Genomic DNA, 14363 nt, shown 5'->3' on the forward strand with positions numbered 1-14363 from the left:
TACATGCTCACGTACATATGAATATGAGCATACAACACACACCATAACACATAAATACACAATTTACACAGCATACATGGATATCCTATATATAACACAAAGATGAGTGTGCGTGTGTGTGTGCACACACACACACTTACACCAGACAATACACATCCCACTCACAATACCTGGATATACCATAGAACACATAGCATATATATTACACTAAACCTTCAAAACACATATATAACCTGTGGATACTATATCCCAACACAGACACAAAGGCAAGAACAATTTTGTAGATTAATCCTGGTGAGTATTTAGGCTGGCTAAGACCCCTGTTGAGGATCCGCCTTTAATGTTGTTGGTTTAAACCCTGCCTGGCTCATAAAGTATTCCAGAGGGATTAAACTGCACTTTCCTCTGTCCAAAGAGTTTATACCTAGGTCCTGGCCTTTTCCCTTTTCTACATTTTTCATTCTCTTCCTTTGGTTCTTGCTTCTAAGCATCTAAGCATCAGGTAGTCTGTATTCTTGGTAGGGCATCATATGATGTAAGTAAAAGCACATTGCAAACTATTTTCTAACACCTGTCATTCTCAGTGTGAACTAGAAAGTACATCACAGCATCTCCATATGTATAAAAAATTAAAAATTAAAGCTGCTTCAAGTAACATCTCCATTTCTAACCAAAGACGTCATGTAGGAAGCCCATTAATAGTAAGGTTTTGCTCTTGTGCATAATTTTGCACTTCTAAAACACTTCCCCCTATTTAATCGTATTTGATCCTCATGACAACCATGCAGAAAATGTAGGGCAAATGTTAGCTTGAGGGACAATGTGGAGGGGTGGAGAGTGCTCTGAACCAGAGTCTGGAGACCTGATTTTGTCAGTAATTAGCAGAGCTACCACAGGCAAGACCTTAACCCTCTCTGGACTGTTTTTTCCTCATCCCAGCATAAGAACTTGGTCTGTAAAATTTTTAAGTTTGTTTCAACTAATAAAATCCAGTCAGACCCAAAACAGAGAAGTGTGAGGAGATCAGGTAGGTGATAACCCTGTGATCAGAAGCAGAACCCAAACTGACCAACATTCAGGAAATTAAGAGAAGCAGGTACTGAAATGATACAGCATTGACTTAGTGGCTTATACATTAGCCACAGGGGACATACTATTCTATGGACTAACAGTTCTTCTTAACAGTTTACTTGCTTTACATCCCAATATCAGTCCTCCTTTCCTCCTCCCAGAACCCCATTATGCAGATCCTCCCTCTACTCCTCCCTCCCCTTTTCCTTTGAGAAGGGAAGCCTCACTTCTGGGAACTCATTCTCCCCCATGTACACAAATCAATCACTGCATGACTCAGCTGCTCATCCTCTCCCAGTTATGCCAAACAAGGAGGCCCAGTTAAGGCAACAGGAACCACAGGAAAGCAGGCAAGAGATTCAGGGACAACCCTTGCTCCAGCCATTCCGAGACCCACATAGTGACCAAGCAGCACATTTGCTTTATATGCAGGGGGCATAGTCCAGGTCATAATGGTTTTCAGTTTGTGGTTCACTTGGACCAACAGTTCTTAAATGACCGTACTGGTATAAGTTCCTCTCAGGTTGCAGATGCAGAAGTTGAGATTTCCTGCATTTGAGTTTAGGAAATCTAGCTTGAGTCACCAGGTATTAATGGACATCCTGACATTTAAATGTCATAGGTTAATCCATAACCATCCACAAGTGCATTCTTGGCCATTTCTCTACAGTGTTATTAGCATTATGGCATATTAAACATTAAATAAGTTTTGGTTGAATCTTTGATTCTTTCTTGGATCATATTTCATCATTTATAAAATTTATATTTTCACTTAAATTTGTTTCAAAGATCAAAAATAATGAAGAATTTCACTTTTGAAAACCAGAATTTACCAAGCACATTAGATTTTTACCATTCTTCCCTCAGGTTTTCCCTTCTCTTCACGCTTACAGTCTCTTCAGATCAAAACATGCTGTCTTGCACATACAGACAGTTTAAGTTGCAAAATGCAAGGTGTAACAGAAATCTTAGAATGTATGAGATATTTATTTATTATTTATATTAATCACATAAAAATTCATTTATAATATTTGAAAATTTAATACTTGAAAGTACACTAAATCAGTATTCAACTTCCTTTTATTTTCTGTATAAAATGATTATAAAGCAATGGTGAAGGCAATTAAGGATTGTATAGATAAGTGGAAGAGGTCCTTGTTCATGGCCCGGGGGAATGAACGGTGTGACTATTGATGCAGTATTCAAACATTTGGGGGCAGTAAGATCAAGATGCTTTGCATATACACCAGTGTCCCTAGGTATTCCACTTTCTGTTGCTATGTGACAAATTGTTCGCATGTGAACTAAGAACATCCTGACATTTCAATTCGTCTCCAGATTGCTCCAGATTACGGTACTAGTGTAACATCCATGTAATCTGCATTGCATACTTGTGTGTTATTTAAGAAATGATAAGAACAAAATCTGAAAAAAAAAAAAAAAGAACAAAATCTGTACCTCTTCAGTACAAACACAAAGTTTTGATGAATATTTTGATCTCAGTTTCTATTAATCTGTAGATGTGAAAGTGAAGATGAAATGGAGAACAGGATGTGTTTGCTTTAGTTCAAAAAATATCCTGAAATTGTAGGATTTTTCTCCCACCAGGAAGCCAGGAACTGGGTGTGTACGTGCAGCAATCTGGATGACTTAGTTCACAGCAAGTGGCATTTGTATAGCTGTAATTTTCACTTCATTTTTCATCTGAGATGCCTTGATCAGGCTGAATACATGGCGAGGAATTTGTTGTTGTTATTGTTGTTGTTGTTGTTGTTGTTGATGATGATGATGTAGTTTGGTTGGTTGCTTCCTTAGAGTTTTTTGGAAGAGGCAGTGTTTCTGAAAAATGGCCTGTTTGTTGGTTCAACAGCTTTCATTATTTTGAGGCCACTTCTTGTGTGCTTCACAATTTCTCAGGGTTTAGGAAGGTTTTTATAAAAAGATAGACTTCTCTTTCTGTTTTTCTTTCTCTCTTTTTTCTTTCTTTCTTTTTATCTTTCTTCCTTTCTTCTTTCATTCCTCTCTCCATCCCTCCCTTTTCCCCTTCCTTCCTCCCTCCTTGCTTCCTGCTCTCTCTCTTCCCAAAGTCAAATAAAGTATATTTAAAAGAATATTGTTACATGATATGTTGTGTTGTGTTCTGTTAACTTTTTCTTGTAGAAACTGAAATACTTTGCCTTTAAAACCAACTGAATGTGAAACCCAGTAGCATGAGCTTCAGGGTGGTATTCTAAAACCCTTAAGTTCTTCCTACTTTAATTCTCTTCTACTGGAAACTGCTCCTGGTACCAACTGGATTTTGGTAATGTTCTACAGAGAATGGTGAATAGTCTCTTGAAACTGGAAGTACACAGCATAGGTTTTGCAGTTTTCCCTTGTGGACATATCCATCAGTAGGTTTCATTCCATATAAGTTGATGCAATCTCTGGTATGAAGGTGGAGATTATTGAAATGGAACACTCTTGCATCCTGTATAATATGGTCAATTTCTAGTCTATGAAACCTTTGAACCTCAAAATCATTGTCAAATGCTTCACCAGTCTCACTATGCTCAACACAACTGTGATCGATATTCCTGGTTTTCATTGTGACTATATCTGGAATGAACTACAATCTAGAAATAGAAGGCAGACCTTCAATCCAGATTTTGAGGCTGGATGATACAGGCTTCTGAACAGGATCATGATATGGAGATCTTCAGCCGTAGTGGCAATGAAAAGCTTAGGCCCAGGCAAGGTAGTACACAAGGTTAATTCCAGGAGACTAAGGGAAGCAGATTTCTGAGTTCAAAGCCAGCTGGGGACAAAGCAAGTTCCAAATCCAGGTGTGGTGGTACGCAATCCAGACCATAGCTAATGCTGGAGACCTACATAAAGACATCAGAAGAAGGAACGAAGACTCACTCTTTGCCTGCATGCACTTACTTGCCAGCACACGTGTTGGAACCTACTTCTTTAGAATTCCAGCTTCTACAGAAGACCAGCTAAAACAACTAGCCTCATGGGACTGAGCAAGCACTAGATCCTTGGACTTCCCATTCACAGCTACCCAATGTTGTTTTAGTTGGACTTCAGACTGTAAATCAATAAAATAAATTTTTTTAATGTAGAAATTCCAGCTGGGCGGTGGTAGTACATGCCTTTAATCCCAGCACTTGGGACACAGAGGCAGGCGGATCTCTGAGTTCGAGGCCAGCCTAGTCTACAGAGTGAGCTCCAGGACAGCCAGGGCTATACAGAGAAACCCTGTCCCAAACCCCGACCCCCAAAAAAAAGAAGTTCCATAAGTTCTGTGACTCTAAAGAACCCTGACTAGTACAACAAATATTTCTTCATAAGCAGAAGATTCTCAGATTGAGGACAAAGCTCACTGAATAGCACTGCTTCGCTTGTATGGGGACCCTAGGATTGATCTCAGCACACCAAGATACTTCAAGTGAAGAGATTTCAAATGCTCAGAACTTGCAAAAACCAATATTCTCTTTTTCACCAGCCTCACCCTTAAATCTGGCCAATCATTTATGTATAGAGGGGGAATGGGGATCTTGTCAATATCTTCCCACTCCTGGGATCTACAGACTTATGAATTTGATTTTTTTCTTGTTCAGTCTGGGTCCTGGTATTGGTGAGTGAAAGTGTAGGAAACTGTCCTCTAATTATAAACTAAGATTTTAAAAATCATATATTCTGTAATGCCTTTTCAACTCAATACTTTCTTTTAAACAATGAGCCTGTGTGTTTGCACACACATACCTGCTGAGTGAATATTTACAGGGAAATTGCCACAGTTGTTTTCAGTGTGCTCATATGTGAGTCCTCACTACTGAAATGTGACCATACCATGAGATAAGCAGGGTATGTTGCACGTGACAGGGAGATCACATAGTAATTATATTTTAACTTAAATAAGACCAGAGAAAGTTTAATTAAGACTTTTAATTAATAATGGAAAGATTAATCAATCAATAATTACAGCAATGATGATGGGATATAACTGTGCTTAATTAAAGGGGCTGATTAATGATCAGAATAAACTTTTCAGATTTTCTGTCTTGAAAAATCATAAATGATGAATTTTTGTTCTTACCACTAAAACGAAAGCCCAGAATTGAATGAGTGCATTCTTGGCATCTAGGACACAAAAGAAAAACACTTGGTTGAAGTAAAGGAATTTATCCTTTTGCTCAGCTTATATTCTACTATGGTGCTTATTTCTACAAGTGTGAGATTAATGGAAGAAAATATGCATCTCAGGAAGTCTATGGGAAAGGCAAGAGAAAAGTAGAAATTTCTTGAGACAGTTTTCTTTGGAAGATCATTTCTGAGGAGTGATCTTTCCATCTCCAAGGTTAAGATCAGTTTGTGAATTCAAATGACATTCTTATCAGTTCATCATAGGAATAGATGAGATGTGGAATCTGATTCTTTAAGGACAATGGTCCTTGTTTACAAGCTGATGACCCTTCTGACTTCTACCTGAACTGTTCTAATCAAATCCAAGTGGCTGCTGGGACCAATGCCAATTCTGTTACAGTATGATGCAGTTTTCTTTGGAGACCTGGTAGGAGTTCTCATTTCAGTGCCATATAACTAATAAGGATGAATCCCAGAATGCATTTGACAAATGATGATGTATGCTCTAGCATGGTGGCATTTCAAAGAAGGCAGCGTCATACTCAGGAAAGAGACTAAATTCTATTGCACCAATGGACACATTAGCATAAGAAGCTGTACAGAAAGACAATGTATTATTAAAAAAAAAAAAAAAAAAAAAAAAAAAAAAAAAACACAAGAAAATCTGTTTGGCTCCAAATTGGGAAATAGCTCATACTAAAATTATCAAAGGACTACACCCATTTCATATTTTCTTCCCTGTAATTCATATGAACTTTTTTCTCCTAAAAGAAATTTTCCCACAATGGGCTTTTTGCATTTTCACTGAACTAAGCAATTTGTGGACTCCATTTATATTTATATTATCCACCACATTTTCCCAAATATATGTGATTTTCTTGAGTAACTGCAAATAAAGAAAAGGCCCCCAAAGCCCAATCATGGGCTTGTTAAGCTGTGACATGAAGGCGATAGAAAGAACATGAAACTATAGCATGTTTTTAGATCATCTATTATTGCTATCTACATTCACAACCTTTTATCTGCATCTGAAAAACAGTGTTATCTTTCCATAGATTGTACCCTCTAATGCATAAGCACACTGAATGTGTGTTAATTGTCCAGGAATATCACAGAGTTAACAAGAACACATCCTCTTCAAGTTTGCTTCCCAGAGAGTGATCACAAGTTTAATTATTCTCAAATGATCAATACTTTTAACCAATGTGTGACAAATTTGCAATTTTCACTGTCACCTCAGGTAGGATGGTTCAATAGAATGAATAACAGGATCAAGGAAAATGATAAATATATAACAGATATTTATAATTGCCAGCCTTCAATATTGCTCTTTATTTCCTGAACACTGAGTAGATTACCTTCAACCATTAACTCTCTAATTCCACAAATACCTAATCCTTTCAGCATGACCCATGCCATCTTAAAACTATCTAGAGACCACACTGAGAAACTTCATTAAAAACTGTAGCAAAACAACACAGTCGATAACAAGGGCATCTGTGTGGTATATATTTCCCAAAGAATTTGCTTCTAAAGAAGTTGAGTTAAAGAACAACGCCTTTGTAATTCCACACATAAAGATTATAAATAAAAGGCTAATAGGTACCTTTGTGTTTTATTATTTAAAATTTTAAGTAAAAGTTCTATGTTATAATTTTGTGATCAAGAACCACATACAAATTTAGTCTTCTGACTACAGTGTACCACTACCAATATATTCAGGAGCAAGGACTGTCAATGTTGGCTGTGTGGTCAGAATTTTCACAATTGAGAGAATTTATACATGTTTCTACTGGATGGTTATAAGTTGTTAGAACGTAATGTTACCTTATATAACATACAGCCTGCCAATGTAATTCAACATAAATTCTGCTCATACTTAAAATCGTTTTACTGACTTACCATTGTCCTTTGGTGCATACTGTGTTGTTGCTTCATAAGCATATGTCTCTTAAGATCTGAGTGCTTTTAGCTATTCCAATGGGAATTAAAACACAAAGGGAGAAAGAAATAATCTGTCCTGATGAGATGGAGATTATTTGCTGTGTATATTATATGCAGGCAAAGCCAACTAGGCTAGCATCTGGACCATGAAGCAAGAACCTGGTTTCGTTCTATTATCTATTAGTTTCTAGCTGGAGCATTCTCTTCTTGGGAAAGAGAATACAGGTAGTCTAATTTACTTTTTTCACATATAAATGAGGCTGATCCTTACAGAAAAACAACTTAAAGTATTTTGGCTTCAAGAACTCTCAGAAAATTAGATGCTCTATGAGGTAAATACAAATAGCAGCTGCCATGATTCTTTCAAGGTTATTTGGATGTATGAAAATGCTTTCTAAATTTAGTAATTATCTTACTGTATAATTAAACTCAAAGAAAATTGTTCAAACGGTCTTCAGATGTGTTACTGACCCTTTGGGATACATCTATTTCCTTATAGAAAATCCTGTGTCTCTGTATTCCTTCATAAGTACAGTTGAACTATTTCTACTGAACTTGTGAATGGAGTTGAGAAGTGTGATGTGATGTCCTTTGGCATTAATCTCACAGGAAATGAGAACAGAAAATGAAAATATATACAGTGCCATGACTGAGAAATAAAGTATGTTTTGCTAGGACATTGAGAATAAGGAAGCCGTTCTTGTCAGGGTAGCATCTTTGTAATTTGATTTGGGGTGCTATCATAGACTTGAAGCATGGTATGTCCAATCACTGGGCAATTCTTGCCAGAAGAAATTTTGCCCAGTTAAATATTAGGAACACAGCTTCTGACGTAAAGGGAAAGCTGACAGCTTGCTTTAGAAAGTGTGTCTGCCTTGTCTTGAAAGGCAAAGGCAGTGCTTTCCACATAAGTCCTGATGTGTGAGTACACATCAAGCCTGAAACAGCAAGGCCTTGAGTGGCAGAGCCCTGTGTTCACAGCACACAATGCAACTAAGTATCTCACAGCAGACTAGAATGTGGTTTCAGGGGAACAGTTGAGTGACATCTTAGCTTGAAGCTCCCATCTGAGTCTGATAGGTTGCACATCATACATGAGAGATAGTATTTTTGACAGGAGCCATAAAACATGAGTTTTACTCTTTCCAAAACTTATACCACTCTACACACAAGCATGATAAATGTGCTAATGTAAATCTAGCAATAATTCCAAAAGTAGTATTTTTCATGTAAAAAGAAAAGGGAACATAGAGGTCCAATAGAACCTTTCCAAACAGGCTCAGCCCACGGCATTCTAGATTATTTTTGATTTTTTTCATCTTTCTCTTTTTTTCTTTTCAGCACCACAGTTTCCCAGTGTCCAAATAAAAACCAGAGAAAGGAGAGACATCTCCTTTATGGATAGTAATTTCAGAAATATAATCCTCTGGTATTAACCAGAGACTCTAGAATGTTCCCTAAATCTCAGCTCTTAACAACATGGTGGCCAACCTGTGGCCCTGTGGGCAAGTGACAGAACCTTTGGGGATGAAGCCTGTGGAAATGGAGTTGGATCATCATCATCTTGCTTTTGAAGGGTAGGGTGGGACCCTGACCTCTTCCTCTGTCCTTGTCTCCTAGAGTTCATTAAGAGAGCATTTTCTTTGGACTTCCTGCCATGATGTTCAACTTAAAGGCAACAGAGCCAAGTCAGTATATTCTGTGACTTTGGACACTGAGAACCAGAATACTTGGTTTTCAATTTCTTATATTCTGTAACAGTGAGAGTAAAACATTAGGCTTTATGATCTAAGGAAAGTTCTAAAGGAGCCATTTCCAAAGGGAAAAGTCAGGGTATGGCTCCTGTCTGGGGATTCCGAGGCCTCTGCAGGACATTTGTAGAGATTTATATCATGAACTTGTTTTTGCAATTTGTGCTGTGAAACTCCTGAACTTTTCTAGAAAGAGGGAAGACGTTGTTTTTAGGGGTACATGTTGGTTACTGGAGAATTCTATGCACACTCCCAGGAATAAGTGGATATCTCCTTACCAGGGGTTATAGATAAGAGTTCTGCCATGGGCTTGGCTTCCAGAACATAGTTTTCGTGGAGCTTTTCCCAAATCTGACTGCCATAGTACCAGTGAAAGACAATCCTAGGCAGCTGGGGACTGTGGAAAAGATCACAGTCAAGTCCCCACAGCTTTGGAAATATGATGGTTAGGTGGCTGATTAGATTCCAACTGTCGACTTGAAAACATCAAATCTTTTCAGTGGTGCAAAGATAATTCTAGATTTGCAAAGCTGAGAGCTGTATTATTTATTTTTAAATTAGATACGCAAGAAGGCTCCATTGCCCTTTTAAGTATTAACTAGACTGACGAGTTCTTTCCAGAGCCTCCAGGATAAACCTGTTTGGGAAGAACATGACTGTGTTTTCTGTAAAAAGCTCTGGAAAAATAAAGACCTATAAAATGGATGAAAAGCTGACAGACCAGAAAAAATGCATATGAAATAAGGGGGTATGGGCAATAGAAATTGTGCTTCCTAGCAAGGAGTTATTGGTTCATGGTCTCTGGCATTTCTCCTACCTGTTAGTGTTGTATTATTCTAGGTAAAATGTCATCACCAGTTATAGAATTTTTGAAAGTGCCATACGGACCCTGTTTTCTGCTTTGAGTTCTGAGAAATTTGTACTGAGGCTTCACACTGCTGATCACTGTGCCTAAACCTTGTTCAACATTGAGTAAGCAGTTTAAGATCATAGTAACTCTTTTTTTGATAAATAAGTGTGAGATAACTCTGCCTAGTCTCTTTTATCTATGAAGAGTCTTCTACATGAATGAAAAAAAGTCCAGGTATTGGAATCTTCATAGGTGTCACAGAGGTGGGAGGTGGTCCTTCTATGGTAGAGTGTTTATGTAACAAATAACTACCAATATTGTACTGAGTTTTAAAAAGCAGGAAACAGAACACTTAATTGTACCAGACATAGAATAATGGGTGATATGAGCTGGCTTTATAAGGAGTGTGGAATTAGGTATTGTGATAGCCAAAGAAAAACTGGTTATGAAAGCATATGGAAAGATTAGCTAGGCATGCTGGACAGGCAGGCCATTCTATATAGTGAAAAACTACCATACTAAGACACTAAGTAGCCAGATTAAAATCCCTTAAGTATATCATTCAGAAAGATAACTTTAGACACATGGGGTAGATGGGATCGGGATGGTAGTTATAAAGGTAAAGATGTATTCTTTATGAGTAAGAAAAAGCTTGGGATGCAGGCAATTTCTCTGTGCTTCTAAAGACCAAGTACCTTAGGTTATTAACAACTCTATTGAAGGGCAATTTTGCTGCTTAAGTTAAATTCATTAAGTGCAAGCACATGTTCTTCCAGTTAGCCCAGAATTTAGCATAGGACCAGAGCTCAAGGAAGATCAATAAATGTGCTTGGATCCAAGATTTTGAGCTCCTGCTAGTACTGGAGAGGTCAAAGTGTAGAAGAAGGAAAATTTCATCCTAACATTATAAAATTAAATTACTACGTAAGTCCATAAAATGTAGGGAGTCTCAATTTCTTCAGTTCTTAGATAAAATATAAGAATTGCACTGAATAAAGTGTCGATCTCTTCTGGCCTTTAAAGCCTTTCATTTCTGCTCTTCTTACTGCCTGCAAACTACAGCTTAAACAGACCACATTACTTGACTGCCTGATTAGAATCAAGTGTGTTGCTGTGTCTTTGCCAATGTTTTTAATTCTAATAAAAGATATGGGTGATAGTCACAGGCTTTAAGGTTCAACATGAGTCAAATTTTCTTGATGTAGGGAATCCCAAACAGATTCTTTATATTATAAAATAATCCATTGGCATGAAGATCACACTCATGGCCATTGAATTGTAAGTACTTTGACAAGAAAATTGTGCAATTATCATTTAATTTTTGCAGCCTTGAACTTTCGTTTAATGTATTTTGAGTCCATCAGAACACTTGGCGTGTGAGAAGAGTGACATCAACAAAGCATCCCTTTCCACATGTGGCTTTCTGATTCTGTAATTACTGTCACTTGTCAGAGGCAGGATGCATCATTCTGAAACTTAAAATCAAAAGAAAACAAATAAAAAGTAGGATATCTTGGGGAAAGGAAGACACATGTCCCTGTTTTTGTGAGTAGGCAAGCTTTAAATGCATTATACACACCTGGAGTTCATGAGCCGTTTTCATTGTGTGCAAATAGAAAAATAATATATAAACCTTGTGATTCTTTTGTCACTCTGCCTATTTAACTTTCAAAAAGAATCTGTTCCAGCTGGGAAGCAATAAGACAAAGATGCATGAGTAGATGGAAAATTACTTATTACTGTGTAGAAAATATAAATGAACAATCATATCCAAAATTTGGCTACCTTAGAATAACTACCAATAGAATATTCTAGATTTAATTTTCTTTCTGCTACCAGCACCCTAGTATTTAGTATATTATCAGTAGAACAAACTGGTGCTGACTCCAGCAGACCAATTTTCAGAGTGGATAGAAGAGTACACAATATTGGGTACACAATAGCCAATGGTTCCTAGCCATGGAACCATTGGTGTTTAGTTCTTGGGAGAAGCCACAGTGAGTATCTCTCAGAATGTAGCCCCTGATATACCTGCCATGCACCACTGCGAGGCCACCTATCCAGTGGTATTTTGGCAGCACAGATTGGTCTTGGTGATGGAGAAAGACACAAAGCTGGGTGGAAACAGAAGAGAAAATGGACCTGGAAAGATCCCTGAAGTGAGGATAAATATTAAAAAAAAAAATACTGGGAAGGTTTACTAGTGTTTAGGCATACAAATCACAACAAAGGAGAAAATCAGTTCTGCTGTAGGAAAGATGAGTTTATACTGAGGTTAAGTAGGCTGAAACTGACATCTTCTCTGTGGTTTCTAGGGAGTTGAAACACCATGGGAGTAGGAAACATCAAAGAACAACAACTGAGTGTGTATCTTTTTTTTTTTTTAATTCTCATCTTTCTTCTCAAGTAAAAAGATGGAATTTGAGCAAGATTCTGTCTAGACTTTAGATGTAAAGATAGAGCTTACATTGCCAGAAGCCAGAAAATGTCTACCTTCATCCTAGAAGCTGGATTATAATCCAAACTGTAGATGATACTCACATAGTTCATGAGAGAATCTTGAGATGTAAGATTATTCTAGATGACTAGAAGGTGAATTAACTCATTTTCAAAAGACCTCTTTGCTGAAAATGGCAGACAGGAAAGGGAAAGTGAGGGGATGGGCTTTGAAAACCACCTGGCTTGACAGGTCAAGCAGGAAAACAAGTAAGAAGTTCACAAGATAAAGATTGTCAGAACCTGATAAAAACAAATAAGCCTTTCCAGCATGTTGGGAGAAATTTGCCTTAGACACTGAGAGACATTTAGAGACATAGCCTCAAAAATTTACAAAAGAACAAAATTATGTGATCTTTTAAAGACTAAATGTGTAGCAATTTATTAGAAGGTCAAAGAAGTATAATGTGGGTGGTTTCAAATGTATTATAAATATTAAATGATGATGTTTTAATCAAGTATTTTATTTATACCTTTTATACTTTAAAAGATATGTTTGTAATTGAAATGAAATAGCCTCACTTTCCCACCTCTTTTTCATCACACCAGCCCCTCCCTATTGCCCTTCATCCAATTTCTCTAATACCACCCAGTCCCATGTTGCTAGCCTCTTTTTCTTTCATTATTTTGTCGTATGCACTTATATATGTGAACAAATATATAAATATACCCTGCTGAGACTGTTTTTGTTGTTTATGTGAATATGGAAATTAAGTATCTTTAAGTGGTTAATAACTCTCTTACATACAAGAATATAATTTTTTCAAACACATGATTAGAAAAGCAATTGCTAATATAACTACATATCACTTGAAATAAGAGTTTTCTTCTCATTCACCAAAATAAAGGTAAAAGTTTAAACATTTTTTCCAAGGTAGAGAGATGGTGTAGAAAGTCCAGACATTTACTACCAAGCCTAAAGAGAGGTTTGATTCCCTCAGCCACATAGTTGAAGGAAAAATTAATTCTGGAAATATACGCTGTTTTCTCTTGTTTGTTTGTTTGCTTGTTGCTTTCTTTTCTAAGACAAAGATATGAAACAGTTGCCTCTCCTTGAAAGTAAACAGACACATAAATAAATGCAATAAAATAATATATGACATAAGCAACGAAGAACAGGAAAAAAAAATCCCTGAAGTTTCCATATAGAGTACTACAGAAGATGCAGTTGTTAGATCATCCACAGGGTGTAGCTTTGCTGTTGTGTGATGTAGTACTAGCATCCAGCATTCACACAGGCAATCATTATATGGATATTCCCAAAGTTTATAATAGTGAGTGCTTCATGGCTGAAACATTGTGACTGTCACCGATGACCTGTTCAATTTGCTACACCAAGCCACAATTAACCTCCAGATTGGGTTTGTGGGGGTCATCTCATCCTGTGCTCACTTGTTCCTGGTATTTCTGCAGCATCAAGCAAGGCAGCTGTATGAGAATTAGGTTCAGGAAGAGTAACTGTATAGATACCTGTCTGAAGATCTTCCAAAGGATTCACCAAGGAACTGCTCAGTTTGCTCTCATAACACTCTTGTGTGCTAGAGGGAAGGGAATCAACACCATGGTTTCAGCACGGTGTGAGTGAAGATCAATAACACAGACAAACATGTAGACATGTCGGGGTTAAAGACATCATCTAAAAAAAAAAATGGATCATGATCTTACAAATTAGACCAAAATTTAACTCATAAGCCTCTTGAATCATGACGTGAAGACAGTAACAGGTACCTTGGATGCCTTATTTCTTGTTGTAAGATCAGTTCTAAGAAACAGGAAGAGACAGGCAGTGGTGGCACATGCCTTTAATCCCAGTACTTGGGAGGCTGAGGCAGTTGGATTTCTGAGTTTGAGGCCAGCCTGGTCTGCAGAGTGAGTTCCAGGACAGCCTGGGCTACACAGAGAAACCCTGTCTTGAAAAAACAAAAGAAAACAAACATAAAAAAAAGAGAGAGAGAGAGACAGGAAGGCAGAGTTTTAATTTATATCATCATTGAAAAGAATTAAAAGATAGGAACAAATTTAATGAAAATGGAAAGAAAACATTTGGGTTTTCAGAGTAAAAATGTTTCTGAGAGGAATTAAAGACAACATGAGCAGGAGAACACATGTGCTCAAGG

The 14363-nt window shown here is 37.3% G+C and overlaps 1 long non-coding RNA gene across 2 annotated transcripts in view; it reads right to left on the minus strand.

The window, feature by feature from the left end:
* LOC116087569 overlaps positions 1 to 14363 on the minus strand; it is a 51322-nt gene that overhangs the window by 33470 nt on the left and 3489 nt on the right. The window contains exon 3 of one of the 2 annotated variants that reach the window (XR_004117486.1): positions 13717 to 13784. The exons of the other annotated variant lie outside the window; for it this stretch is intronic. This is a non-coding gene — a long non-coding RNA (uncharacterized LOC116087569). The remainder of the gene's footprint in view (positions 1 to 13716; positions 13785 to 14363) is intronic. 2 annotated transcript variants of the gene reach the window in all.

Source organism: Mastomys coucha, unplaced genomic scaffold, assembly GCF_008632895.1.
Source record: "Mastomys coucha isolate ucsf_1 unplaced genomic scaffold, UCSF_Mcou_1 pScaffold13, whole genome shotgun sequence".
NCBI lineage: Eukaryota > Metazoa > Chordata > Mammalia > Rodentia > Muridae > Mastomys > Mastomys coucha.